Raw genomic sequence first — 15,214 nt, 5'->3', positions numbered from 1 at the left:
GCGGCTTATACGAGAGAAATCATAAAATTCAATGATTTTAAGGCAATTTTATTGGCTTATACGTGCAGGCGGCTTATAAGCAAGACAATACATTATTAGACAAAAATTCAAAATGTATACTCCTATTAAAACCATGAATATGGAGGTAAAAGTTATGAATCAGGGGGCGGCTTATACAAGAGAAATCATAAAATTCAATGATTTTAAGGCAATTTTATTGGCTTATACGTGCAGGCGGCTTATAAGCAAGACAATACATTATTAGACAAAAATTCAAAATGTATACTCCTATTAAAACCATGAATATGGAGGTAAAAGTTATGAATCAGGGGGCGACTTATACAAGAGAAATTGTAAAATTCAACGATTTTAAGGCAATTTTAAGGGCACGGCTTATACACAAATTATGATAATTAATAAACCTTCTACAAGAGCTCCCAAGCTGAAACAGTGGCGGCTTTTATTCGTGAAGTAAAGGCAAATGCGAACAGCGTTAATCACAAGCAATCTTTGCTAGCTGAAAGGGACGACCGACCCAATTGAATGTCACTGAATAGACTGGCAGACAAAACGCTCTCTGCCAAGTAACCATGGAAACACCACTTCGTGCGACTGCACCCTACCGACGTGAGTGCATTGTCATTATATTAGATTGTGATCATGACGGAAAGGGTTAATAACTACTTCAACTTTGCGTCGTTTTTTAAAAAAAAAAAACATCTGAGCTTGTCACTTTGTATGTATAGCGTTTTGTATAGCATATGTAAAGGCAATTTTGTACCTGTCAACCTATGTTTTTTTAATCATTTCAAATTGTGTACACAAAGGGTGAACAGACTCGGGTTGGTTCGCGGGCCGCGTTAATGTCAAGTCGGTTTCATGTGGGCCGGACCATTTTAGATATAATATTTAGATTTTTTTTTTATATAAGGATTAAAAGAACTGGATTAAAAGCACTGAATATTCAGGTTTTTATAGATCTAAAACAATGTTTATTTTAGATTTTTTTTCTTAGTAATGGAAAATCTCTTTTAATCATTATGTTCCATATTAAAGTGGAAAACAGAAAATATTTGGACATATTTTTAGATTTTACAAAATGATTTTTGAACTAAAAAAAGTAAAAAATGATTAAAATTATTTCAATTATTTTTTTAAAAGGAAGACAATCAGTAGATTCAATATACATCTGTTATTCTTCATTTTAATTTGATCATAAAAGAAAAAATATATATTTTTAGATTTCACGAAATATTTTTTGAACTAAAAACACAAAAAAATTATTAAAAATTTACAATTATGGTTTTAAAAAGGGGGATCAGGAAAATTAATATACATCTATACTCTAAGAGAAAAGCAATTATTTAATAAAGTGGAAAACAGAAATTATTTCTATATTTTTTAGATTTTGCAAGATAAGTTTTTACCTAAAAACTGAAAAAATTGATTAAAAAATGTAAATTATTGATTTAAAAGGGGGAAAATCAGGAAATATAATATACATCTATATTCATTTTAATTTGATCCTAAAACTGAAATTCAGCACTCATTATTTACTTTCCCGGGCCACACAAAATGATGCGCTGGGCCAAATTTGGCCCCTGGACCACCACTTTGACACATGTGGGTTAAATTAAACTTATTGTCTGCATCGTAATTCAAGTTTGTTTAAATTTGTTTATGTTACAATTAATTTTAATTTTATTTTTTTTAATTTCAGTACTATTAAACATGATTTACTTTCTCGGGCCGCACAAAATGACACGGTGTGCCAAATTTGGCCCGCAGACCGCCACTTTGACACCTATGCCATATTGCATTAATACATATTTTTATCGCTTAATAAGGAGATGCAATATATTCCTAACAATTGGTTAAAGTTGACACGTATGCAAATAAGAACCCAACCGGGCCACTTCTAGCCCGAGGGCTTCACTTTTGACAACTCTGATCTCGACTTTCCCGCTTTAGCAAACCCAAACTTTTGTGTAGGCGGCGTCCACAACCCATACGGCAATTATCCACTCGCAGGCGAAATCGCTGTGTAGGACATAGACGTCTTGTTCCCAGCTTGGAGTGCAATTTTTTTTCCTTCCTGCCTCTGCAATGTGAGAAAGGACACTAACAGGGCCGACTTAATAGGCTGAGAGTGTTTGGCGTGTGTGGGGGGGTGGTCAAAAGGAGGGTTTTGCTCTGTGATGTATCACTACGCCAATTGTAGAGGCCAGCTGGAAACCCGGTGTCGCATTTCGTTGTGTGTATTTTTTAAGTGTCTCTCTCGGGTTGCTTATTGCTACTCAAAAAGTGAGCAATTTCATCTTTAGATATCCCGCATAGTAGAAAAATGGGAGGAGTTTGGACACTTATACTTCACGCGCTAACTGTCGATATCCAATCAATTTTTTTGAGGGAATTGACTGTGTCTAAAACTGAGGGATTTTCCGACCTGCTTGATGTCTACATTTGAAATTCAGTATTTTCACGACTATTCGGTGCATCGTATTTAAAGGCGCAGGGTCAGTAACTAGTGTTGTTTCCGAATTTTACACACATAAAGGACACGGTTTTTATAGATCCAGCAAGCCATGGTAAAACATACATCATCTTAAACATACACGCTACACCAAGGTGGGCAAACTTTTCAGCCCGGGGGCCATATTGACTTTAAAGATTTGACAGATAGTCCGGGTCAGCACTAGATATGATATATATAAAAAATGCATCTGTTAACAGTACATATGAAACACAAACAGAAAAAAAGACTAAAGTATCAACATACTCATCACTCATCATTAAAGTAAAAAGCTGTAGAAGATGGTTAACCCCACATGTGTCAAAGGGGCGGCCCGGGGGCCAAATTTGGCCCGCCACATCATTTTGTGCGGCCCGAGTAAGTTAATCATGTGCGCCAACTCTCTGTTTTAGGATCAAATTAATATGATAGATATAAATGTATATTACATATCCTGATTTCCCACTTTTAAATCAATAATTTACATTTTTTAATCCACTTTTTTTCAGTTTTTAGGTCAAAACTTATCTTGCAAAATCTAAAAATATATAAAGATATTTTCTGTTTTCCACTTTAATATGGAATATAATAAAAAGTGGTTTCCTTTTGAAATGAAAACCAATTATTAAATAGTTAATTTTCTCTTACTAAGAATAAATACCTCAAATAATCTATAAAAAATGAAAATTTAAGGCTTTTAATCCAGTTCCTTTAATCTATTTATAAATTTAAAAAATTAAATATTGGATCTAAAATGGTCCGGCCCACATGAAATGGTCTGACACCCATTGTGAACCCTATCAACTAATTTATTTGATTTTATCGTAATAACCATTTTAGAATTGGTCCATATATAAGGCGCACTGGATTATAAGGCGCCTTGTCTATTTTGGAGAAAATTTAGGACTTTTATGTGCGCCTTATAGTCGTGAAAATACGGTATGTATAAGAGACGTGTACATTTTCAGGACATCCTATCATGGCGGCAAATCACAGCGTTTCTTCTTCTCCACTAAATAATTCAGGTTGAGAAAGTATCTGCTTAGTTTGATTCCTCATGTGGGCGGGGACAATTCCGGTGTCAAAACGAAGGAATTGTAGTGTTTTTTCCTGAAGGATTCTATCAATTTTATTCGGACATAATTTTTTTGCGCTATTTTGAAATGAATCTATTTAAAAAATGTGACCTTGAATGTGATAACTTCTCAGGTGCCTTTTGAACGCCATCTTTAATCCTCCTCCAGTCTTCAATAACCTCAGACATGATGGGAAATTAACAATAATTACTGCACTGATGGACAAATAACGGGGAACTCAGCTCAAGGGCACACAGCGTTAATTACACTTTGGGTCCAGCAGGGTGACCTAGCTTTGATCAGGTCGAAATATTAGCATTCACTTGGTTTTACAATGTCCTCATTAAAATCCTACAAATGGAGGTCAGGCCTGTTTAGATACGTCTATTGGTTTTTGCTCAGTTTTCTATATTTGCGAGCACTTTTTTGCATGGTAGGGGGCGCTGTTTCTAATGTTGCACCTGCTTCAAAAGGCAATATATTTTTATTTAGTGCCCTAGTGTTTAAAATATGAATAATTTTAGAGTCACTATGTTTTGCAGTTTTACAATATTTAGGAACTTTAGTATTTATTTTAAATGTGCTCGAACTAAATTGTACTTTTAAATATTTATTTAGCTAATATGCTAATTGGGTGCAGGAAGATGAAGGACTTGGACTAAAACTATTTTCAATGTGTGTACAGTATTTTTGCAGTATTTACATTCTGGTAACATAGTAGTGGTTAAAATTGGGGTGACCAGTAGATTTTGGTAAATTAGCATTTATTATTTGTTGGTTATTTTCAGTTTTGCAGTAAGAAAACAACCATTACTGGATGAATTAATTCCTTATGATATTGGCCCTAAAAATGTGCTTTTGATTCATGAAGTATCTCAGGAATATGAATTTTTTTAAAGATTTTTCCCTTGCAAGTAACATATTTGTACTCCCCATTAAAACCATGAATATGGAGGTGAAAATTGTGAATAATGAGGCGGCTTATATGCGAGAAAGTGTCAAATTCAACAATTTTAAGGGTGCAACTTAAATACACGAACAGGTTATATGTGAGGAAGTGTAAAATTCAATGAGTTTTAGGCGATTTTAAGGGTGCAGCTTACATGCACAGGAGGCTTATATGCGAGAAATTGCAAGATTTAACAATTTTAAGGCAATTTTAAGGGTGCAGCTTATTCGCATGGGCAGCTTATATAAGAGAAATTGTATAATGCAATGATTTTTAAGGCAATTTTAAGGGTGGAGCTTATTCGCATGATCGGCTTATATGCGAGAAATTGTAAAATTCAACAATTTTAAGACGATTTTAAGGGTGCCGCTTATTCACACGGGCGGCTTATATGCGAGATATTGTCAAATTCAACGATTTTAATGGCAAATTAAAGGTTCCACTTATACACACGGGCGGCTTATATGCGAGAAATTGTAATTTTTTATGATTTTAAGGCATTTTTAAGGGTGCCGCATATTCGCATGATCGGCTTATATAAGAGAAATTGTAAAATTCAATAATTTTAATGGCGAATTTAAGGTTTCACTTTTACGCACGGGCGGCTTATATGCCAGAAAATACGCTACATTCAATGTGGGTATTTAAGAGCTTATAACTATAATAAATAAATAACAAGTGTAACACAAATGACGCAAAGTAGCAATTTCTGATGGGTTAAAAATATGTTAGAACATGCCCCACCCCCTTTAAATGCAAGCCCCGCCTCTGAAACTCTAGCCAACCCTCAACTTGACACCCGTATTTGCCTTTGTCGTATACCCTCGTCATTTGCGAGCCTCGAAGGAAGCAAAAATAACATGGATTTATTCATTGTTTTGACCCAAGAGTCCGCCGAGATGTAAATGCCGCCGCCAGGTGCTTGGGTAGTAAATCACTGTTGCTCTGATTTAGATCCCGCCCCCTTCGCCCTTGGCGAAAATCTCACGTGTATGAGAGCGACACATTTTTCACAAAAGGAATTATATATTTTTTTTACAGGACTTGGCTAGTTTTGACACGTATTTGTGGTCTGTTGAAAGATTTTGTCGACAACTACTGTAAACAAATCAAAGTGATCTGCTGTTTTTAACGAGGCAGGCGGAGTCAAAACAAAAAGAAAAGAACTCAAACAGAGATGAGAGAGAAAATAAGAACATTTGAATGATTTAAATATGCTCACTTGTATTTTGGCAGATGAGGCAGCGGAATGAACTAAATGAGGCACAAAAAATGCTAAATTAAACCCCCCTCTGTTTATTTCAATAAAGTTTTTTTGATTTATGTAAACAGCTCTGTGAGGGTGACGAAGAAAGACATTTAAATTTTTTGACAGATTTTCAAAAGTTGAGACTCAAGATTTTTTAGCTCTTAGAAATCAAATGTTTTTTTCGGGGTGGTTTAAAAAATAAAAAATAAATAGGTATTATTTTTATCACATCACAAAAAAATTACACATTTTTTTTGTGATGTGATAAAAATAATACCTATTTATTTTTTTTATCTTTTAAACCACCCAAAAAATAAACTTGCAGATTAAAAATCTACAAAAAAATCACAATTTTTTTTTGTTTAAATAATAAAAAATAAATAAGTATTATTTTTATCACATCACAAAAAAATGTGTAATTTTTTTGTGATGTGATAAAAATAATACCTATTTATTTTTTATTTTTTTAAACGAAAAAAATGGTGTAATTTTTCTGTAGTTTTTAATCTGCATGTAAGTGAATGTATGAATAATTCAATGTTAATGATAACCCTTTTTTAAATGTACGTATTGTCAAATTCCAAATATAGTTAAAATCGCATTATTTTGAATGTAAATCTACCAAAAATTTGCTCAAATATGAAAAGTAGACTTTCATTTAGCTAAAAAAAATTAAAAACCTAAATAGAAATTCTAAACAAACGCAAAAATGAGCAAAAAATGCAACAAATGAAGCAAATTAAATGTTTAAAAAAACGTTCAAATCATTTTTCCAAACTTTACGCAAAAATAACCCACCAAACTTACCCGAATAACCCCCAAAAAGACGTCTCCACCCAAGCTGATCTCCAAATATGGATCCTACCTTAAAAAAGCTCCCCCAGCCTTCTTACCGAGTCTAAATTATTGAGCGCATACATGTGATGTTTGCTTCTCCGGCACCCCCCATCAATAACTTATGACGTGTCATGCACAGTTCATGTAAGGGGATACCCGAGGGTACCGTAGTCCAAGTCATTTCTCATTCTTGGGTTTCACGTCATGTAGAAACGGAAAAAAATAATGTTTATAGCCCGTTAGCCGTTAAAAAAATTGTCGGCTTTTAATCTCAAAGGTTTTTATGTTTTTTTTCAAGAAAATTAATTATCTCAGAGAACTAATACAGTTGGAATTTTACACAATTATCTGGTTCCAGAACGTTTTGGTAAATTGAAAATTTTGTAAGTAGAAGTGTACTTTATATGTAAATTCTCTCATACGACAACAAAATTGATCAAAATATCCCAATTCTGATTCATTAATGTCTTAAAAAGAATAAAAAGCATACCCAAAAATACTTGTGTTGAAACATGGGACCAAAATAAAATGAATACAAAAATAGTTGAATATTTTAGTTTTTTTTACAAGATAAATATATTTCCTCCGAAACTAAATGCTCTCATTTGCTATTTGTCGACTCCCAAATTTAAAGTTTCTATGTAAAATTTTAGTTTCTAAAATGACCTTTGTTTTTCATCCAATTATAATCAATAAAAGCGCCTTATAATCCAATGCACCTTATATATGGAAAAAACAGAAAACCTAAAACCAAAAACCACCACTGTCGGATATTAAAAAACACAAACGCCTGAACTGAAACAATACTGTTAAATATGCAGATATCATCTTAGTTTAGAAAATCTTCCATCATATAGCTCCTCCCCCACTGCAAGTATTTATACAAAAAAATTCAAAACATCAACAATGGCTGGCTCTAGAGGTGACTGTGTAGTGAGTGAGTGCATCATACCTAGAAGTCAATACCAATTATTGTATTTTCACGACTACAAGGCGCACTTAAAGTCTTAAATTTTCTCCAAAATAGACAGTGCGCCTTATAATACAGTGCGCCTTATAATATAGTGCCCCTTATATATGGAAAAATGTCATTCATTGAGGGTGCACCTTATAACGCAGTGCGCCTTATAGTCGTGAAAATACGGTACCTGTTTATGTTACCAAGCCCTTTTCTGGTGTGTTCAGGTTAAGGAAAAACTCGCAGAAATCACTTCTTCTTTCGGATGTGGGTAAATCATATTTCGATGGGGTTGCTCCTGTAGATAAGAAATGACACGGGGAGTAATGGACATTCGAAAGAGGGATTATGGGTAAAAAAGGGCCTCCCAAAGGTAGAGAAATATGATAGTAGAAGGTTTTGATGGCTAGGTAGACCTATGTAAGAAATATACTGTGTATATCAATGGTGTAGTGCAGGGGCAGGGAGTCTATGGCTCGGGAGCCACATTTGGCTCTTTCCAAGGGTGAATATGGCTTTCCACTAACCTGTGAGGTAAAATATGGAAACTTTGACACTATTTCTATCACCTCTTCAATCATAATTTGTTTTTTTATTACTCTTTCGCTGATATTGATTTATTAGCAATAGCATAACATTATTTTTTAAGAGAATTCGGAGATTTTTTGTTCTTAAAAGCTGGTTAAATGACCAAAAAAATCACACAATTTTAATGTATTTTTACCTTTTAATTCTGAAAACGGTTCTCAAGAAATAATATTAGAAAATATGAGTTGTTTATGGCTCTTTCTGTCAAAAAGGTTCCCGACCCTTGGTGTATTGTGACAATAGGCTCTGCCCATGTTGATTTAAAATGGATTTTCATGACTAGAGGTTTGGAGGATTTTGTTTTGATCAGGTTTTGTTCTTTGTTTATATTTGTGGGTAGTGGAAATGGACTAAACCATTAAAAAAGTGAATTGATCTTTCAACAGGGGGGAATTGTCTATAGCTTTAATAGGCTTGTGTATGTTTGTCTATTAAATACATTTACTAATTGGAATAGTTTGTTTTGTTTATGTAGTTTATTGCTATGATAATTAATGTTTGAGGAACTTTAACTCTTAATTGATTTGGAAAATTAGCATTTGAATCAATGGGGGCAATTTTCTTTAAAATTGTGTTTACGTCATATAAGTGAATGGACATTTTAGTCTCGGTCTGATAGTTATGAGATGCTATTTTTTAGCAGGATAATTTATAGATTATCGATACAACACTGCCGTATTTTCACGACTATAAGACGCACTTAAAAGTCTTAAATTCTCTCCAAAAAAGACAGTGCGCCTTATAATCCAGTGCGCCTTATATATGGAAAAAAACGTAAACGAAAAACCACCACTGTCGGATATTAAAAAAAACACAAATGCCTGAACTGAAACAATACTGTTAAATATGCAGATGCCATCTTAGTTTACAAAATCTTCCATCATATAGCTGCTCCCCCACTACAAGATTTTATACAAAAAAAATCCAAAACATCAACAATGGCTGGCTCTAGAGGTGACTCTGTAGTGAGTGCTTCATACCTGGAAGTTAGCATTTACCGTATTTTCACGACTATAAGGCACACTTAAAAGTCTTAAATTTTCTCCAAAATAGACAGTGCGCCATATAATACAGTGCGCCTTATAATACAGTGCGTCTTATATATGGAAAAATGTGATTCATTGAGGGTGCGCCTTATAATCGTGAAAATCCGGTACTTCTATTCTATTCTCATATTATTATTATTTTTATTGTAGAACCTTATTTTTGCCTGAGAAACTTAAAAAAATGTCTCGTGTCCCTGACTTTTTGCGCCTTCTCACTAATCAGCTCCGGGGGTCTTGGTGTCTAAAATTTAGGGTCCCATTTAATGGAAGCGGGCTGTCGACATCTGTCCATCGCTGCAGGGAACGACTGGTCTCCGCTTCCGAAATGAATGGGTCGCTAGAGGGCTAGAACGGACGCCGTTGAGACGTGTCCACTCCCCTGTTTTTGACTCCGGGGATGTTGCAAAATGGATTTTTTTTTGCTATTTCTGGCTTTTTTTGAGCACATTCCTTGAAGCGTGACTGAGTAAAAAAAGCTTCTTAATCACACCCGGAAAGCTCCTCCCCCGGAAAGAGCTCCTCCCCCGCATACAGGCCTGTCTCATTTTAAATGTAAATAGTCGGAACCTTTTTTTCACCCAAATGTGAAGAACACGGTGTTAAAAATGTTTTTTTTGTGTTTTTGTAAGATGTTTAAGCTCCTCCCTGTTTCTGACCTCAGTGGAAACCCCGCCTTTTGTGGTGGTAGTAGCAGTAGTCCTGTTGACATTTCATCGGGGTGACAATAGTGACGTATTTTGTCCTGGTGGGCTTTGTTCCTGGGGGGAATGTTTTGAGTCTCAGGGGTGACGGATTTTGCATCATGCGGGTGAAATAGTGCTTCACATGGTGGGTATTTGGTGGGTGTTTTTTTTGTTTTGTTTTTCTCGGCGGCAGCAGGTGCTTAGCTCGGCATTAATGAGGTCCCAGTCCACTTAGTCCCTTGAATGAAAATGTCTAGAATGGCAGAGGCTGACTCATAATAGAACAAAAGTGCTTTTATTTTTATTTTTACCCGCATTTGGAGAATGAGTTGGTCTTTTTAATGCTGAAATAATTGAAGGGTTATTTTATCAAAAGTGGGACCGACTGTGTTTTTCAGTGTGTGTTATGTAAGAATGGATTTTGATGGGGACATTTTGTCTGGTAATAGGAAAGGAGTTCAAGTTATGAAATGTCAAATTTGTCTCTCAGTTGTTTTATTTTGAAATTGGTGGGAGATAAAGCTGGCCTCATAAGAAACTTGCTGTATATTGCGGCGAACCTGCAATGAATGGCCTATCCTAAAATTAGTTTCATATATAAGGTGCAGCGGGTTATAAAACACAAGGGTAGTGGTACTGGTAGCGGTGGTTGGGGTTGTGTTGTGCATCTGCAAATGGACATGTAGTAGCAGTAGTAGTATTAGCAGTATTAGCAGTAGTAGTGGTATTAGTGGTAACAGTAGTAGTAGTAGCAGTGGTACAGTAGTAGCAGTGGTACAGTGGTAGCAGTGGTACAGTGGTAGCAGTGGTACAGTGGTAGCAGTGGTACAGTGGTAGCAGTGGTAGCAGTGGTAGCAGTGGTACAGTGGTAGCAGTGGTAGCAGTGGTACAGTGGTAGCAGTGGTGGCAGTAGTGGTAGTAGTGATATCAGTGGTAGCAGTCGTGGTCGCAGTAGTAGTAGCAGTGATATCAGTGGTAGCAGTAGTGGTTGCAGTAGTAGTAGTAGCAGTAGCAATCGTACCAGTAGCAATGGTAGTAGTAGTAGTAGTAGTAGTAGTAGTAGTAGTAGTAGTAGTAGTAGTAGTAGTAGCAGTAGCAGTAGTAGTAGCAGTAGTAGCAGTACTAGTATTAGTAGTAGCAGTATTAGTAATAGTAGTAGTAATAGTAGTAGCAGTAATAGTAGCAGTAGTAGTAATAATAATTGCAGTAGTAGATGCAGTAGTAGTAGTAATAATAATTGCAGTAGTAGATGCAGTAGTAGTAGTAATAATAATTGCAGTAGTAGTAGCAGTAGTAATAGTAATTGCAGTAGCAGTAGTAGTAGCAGTAGTAATAGTAATTGCAGTAGCAGTAGTAGTGGTCATAGTAATTATAGTAGTAAGTAGCAGCAGTTGTGGTAGTAGCAGCAATAATAGCAGTAGTAGCAGAAGGAGTAGTAGCAGTAGTAGTAAGAGTTGTGTTAAGTATACATCTGCTAGATGGAACTGTAGTACTAGTGGTAGTAGTGGTAATAGTAGGTCTTGTGTTATACTTTTTTTTTTAATTAGTCATTGTCCTATCTTGTTACTCACACATTTCTTTTGAAATAATTGAGCTTTGATCATTCTAAAATGTTTTATAGTATTGGCAACCCATTAGGTAGGGCTTTTCCATATAAAGATTAGAAATAATTCAAGTTACAAAACCACTCATTATTTTGCTAGTAAAGGTTTTAATGTATTTAAAAAGAAACTTTTCATAAGACCAAGTGTCAGTAAAAAGTTGACATGTTGACTTGAGGGCTATTAAAACCTCAGCCAGGGTTGATAATTAAAACTTCATTTCGTCGCCGGAAGCCCTCAAAACTTTTATATTTTATATCATATATATAAATATATACATATATTTTAGCCAGTACACTTTTGACATTGACTTTCATGGAAAAAAAACTGCAGTTTCCTTTTTCAAGTCAAAAATTTTTCCATTGGAGTGGAAATTTCGTCTTGTGTGTGTGTGTGTGTGTGTGTGTTTTTTTTTCCAGGAAATAGTCTAATCCCGTGTATGAGTTCAGCAGTTCAGTGTCAGTGCAAAATGGCAACGCGCCATGGCGTCACCCCTAGTGTCACTTTACACTCCCCCCTGACAGTGAGCCGGGTTTTCCCATGGGTTTTTTTTCCCCCGTCTGCGCCCTTTTCTTTGTATTCCGGACTTTCATCACTGGAGATGAGCTATGCTGTGTTTTTTTTTTCTTCTTTGGAGGCAATTTTTCTCTTCGTTGCGCTTCCTAGGCGAGTCTCCGTTTAGATCTCTATCCTCCATGATTCATCCAGCACTTCACTCGCACTCAATCTCGCCTTTTCTCACTCTCACGTACTCAGGTCGGGTTAATTAGGGTTGTTTTTAATCCTTTTTTTTGGTTGTTTTAACCCTTTTGTTGCCATTAAAATTGTCCATGCTACGAGGAGGGTTTGCTAGGATACAGAGATTTTATTGATTTGTATTAAGTCTATTGAATAAGGAAGAACACATATGAATGAAGTTATTTATATGTATGTTAATGTAAATATGGAAGATTGAAGCTTTGGGGTAATTTCCATATTTAGTCGCTTGTGTAGGTTGAAGATAAATGATGACACATACTAGACACGCACACACACAATACACACACATCACACACACATACACACAACCATACACACACAAACATACAAACATACACACACATGAACTTACAACACATACAACCATACACACAAAAACATACACACAGAAACATACACACACACAAACATACACATACACAACCATACACACACAAAACCATACACACACAACGATAAATACACAACCATACACACACAACCATACACACACAAACATACAAACATACACACACATGAACTTACAACACATACAACCATACACACAAAAACATACACACAGAAACATACACACACACACAAACATACACATACACAACCATACACACACAAAACCATACACACACAACGATAAATACACAACCATACACACACAACCATACACACACAAACATACACACAGAAACATACACACATACACAAACATACACACAGAAACATATACACATACACAAACATACACATACACAACCATACACACACAAAACCATACACACACAACGATAAATACACAACCATAAACACACAACCATACACACACAAACATACACACACAAACATACACACACAAGCATACACACACAAACATACACACACTGACTCAAACCTACACACACACAACTATACACACACTGACTCAAACCTACACACACACAACTATACACACACAACTATACACACACACAAACATAGACACACACAAACATTGACACACACAAACATAGACACACACACAACCACAGACACACACAAACATAGACACACAACCACAGACACACACAACCACACACACACAAACATAAACACACACAAACATAAACACACACAAACATACACACACATACACACACACATACACACAAATAAATAGACACAAAAACATACACATGCACACAAAAAAATACACACACAAAAACATACACATACACACAAAACATACACATACACAAACACACACAAACATAAACACACAAACACACACACACACACACGTAGCAGTTTTGTTCATTTAAATGTTTTTGCAATTTTATAATTACAATTTTTGTAAGATAAAAAAAGTGTATTGACATAACCTCAATTATGCTTGAGAGTGCCTCGCCATTATTTCAAGAATTAAATAAATAAAATAATCTTAAACTTACCCAAAGGTTAAATAATTGAGTTAAAATAATGTGAAGTTATTTTCACTGTATTGTACATCTAAAACTCTTTTTCTAAATGAGACCAAAATAGTTAATCCTCCATTTTCTGCCACTAATGAAGACATGTTTTTATTACAAAACAATTCAATAAAGATATTGTTATTATTAGGCGGCTTGCAAAGTTTTTGATTCTCTTAGTTTCTATGTTAAAAGGAAGAAACTGAAATCAGCACCATGGAGAGCTCCAGACACGGGTGCTGAATTTCTGCAGATGATCCCAACCAAAAGCTGCTTAAATCTGATTGGTTGTAAATTTTCCATTTGTTTACTCATTTACTTAGACATCAAAATACCCTAATATGCGGAGGCATCTAATATGCGAGAAAAAATGGTAGAAAAAAGTTATTTTATACGGGAAGAATTGATTTTATATAATTAAAATAAGTCAATTGACACAAGCTTGGTGAATATGGGGGTTAAAATTATGAATTAGGGGGCGTCTTAAATTAGAGAAAATGTGAAATTCAATGATTTTAAAGCAATTTTAAGAGTATGGCTTATACGTGGAAGTGGCTAATATGTGAGAAAATATGGTAAATATTGTATATGGGAAAAATGTATTTTAGATAAATAAAATAAGGAAGTTGACACGAGCTTGGTGAATATGGGGGTAAAAATTATGAATCAAGGGGCGTCTTAAATGAGAGAAAATGTCAAATTCAACCATTTTAAGGCAATTTTAAGGGTACGGCTTATACGACTAATATGCAAGAAAAATTGTTAATATTGAAAAATTTATTTTAAATATGAGTACATTGACACAAGTTTGGTGAATATTGGGGTGAAAATTATGAAAAATAACAGAGAAAATGTAAACTACGATTTTTAAGGCAATTTTAAGGGTACGGCTTATACGCGAATGCGGCTTATACGCGAGAAAATATGGTAGATATTCTATATGAGAAAAAAATGATTTTAAATACGAATAAATTGACGAACGAGCTTGTTGAAAAATATTTTTAAATTAAACGATTTTAAGGCAATTTTAAGAGTACGGTTTATATGCGAATGCGGCTTATATGCGAGAAAAAAATTAGATATTTTATTTAGGAACATTTTATTTTAAATGAGTAAGGCTTATACGCGCATGCGACTTATATACGAAAAAATACAATTTTACACCAAAATTCTGACTTTTGGATACCATTCATATGCAAAATCTATTTTTAAATTAATCGATTTTAAGGCAATTTTAAGAGTACGGCTTATACGCGCATGCGACTTATATACGAAAAATACGATTTTAAACCAAAATTCTGACTTTTGGATAACATTCAGATGCAAAATCTATTTTTAAATTAATCGATTTTAAGGCAATTTTAAGAGTACGGCTTATACGCGCATGCGACTTATATACGAAAAAAATACAATTTTACACCAAAATTCTGACTTTTGTACACCATTCATATGCAAAACCTATTTTTAATTTAATCAATTTTAAAGCAATTTTAAGAGTACGGCTTATACGCGCATGC

At 34.7% G+C, this 15,214-nt stretch overlaps 1 protein-coding gene across 10 annotated transcripts in view; it reads left to right on the top strand.

Annotated features, from left to right (window-relative positions):
• Nucleotides 1-15,214, top strand: part of nrxn2b (neurexin 2b) — a 369,603-nt gene that overhangs the window by 229,207 nt on the left and 125,182 nt on the right. The window lies entirely within an intron of this gene.

Source organism: Stigmatopora nigra, chromosome 20 (assembly GCF_051989575.1).
Source record: "Stigmatopora nigra isolate UIUO_SnigA chromosome 20, RoL_Snig_1.1, whole genome shotgun sequence".
Classification (NCBI taxonomy): domain Eukaryota; kingdom Metazoa; phylum Chordata; class Actinopteri; order Syngnathiformes; family Syngnathidae; genus Stigmatopora; species Stigmatopora nigra.
Note: the sequence above shows the minus strand (reverse complement) of the source record. Positions and strands in the feature narration are given on the sequence as shown.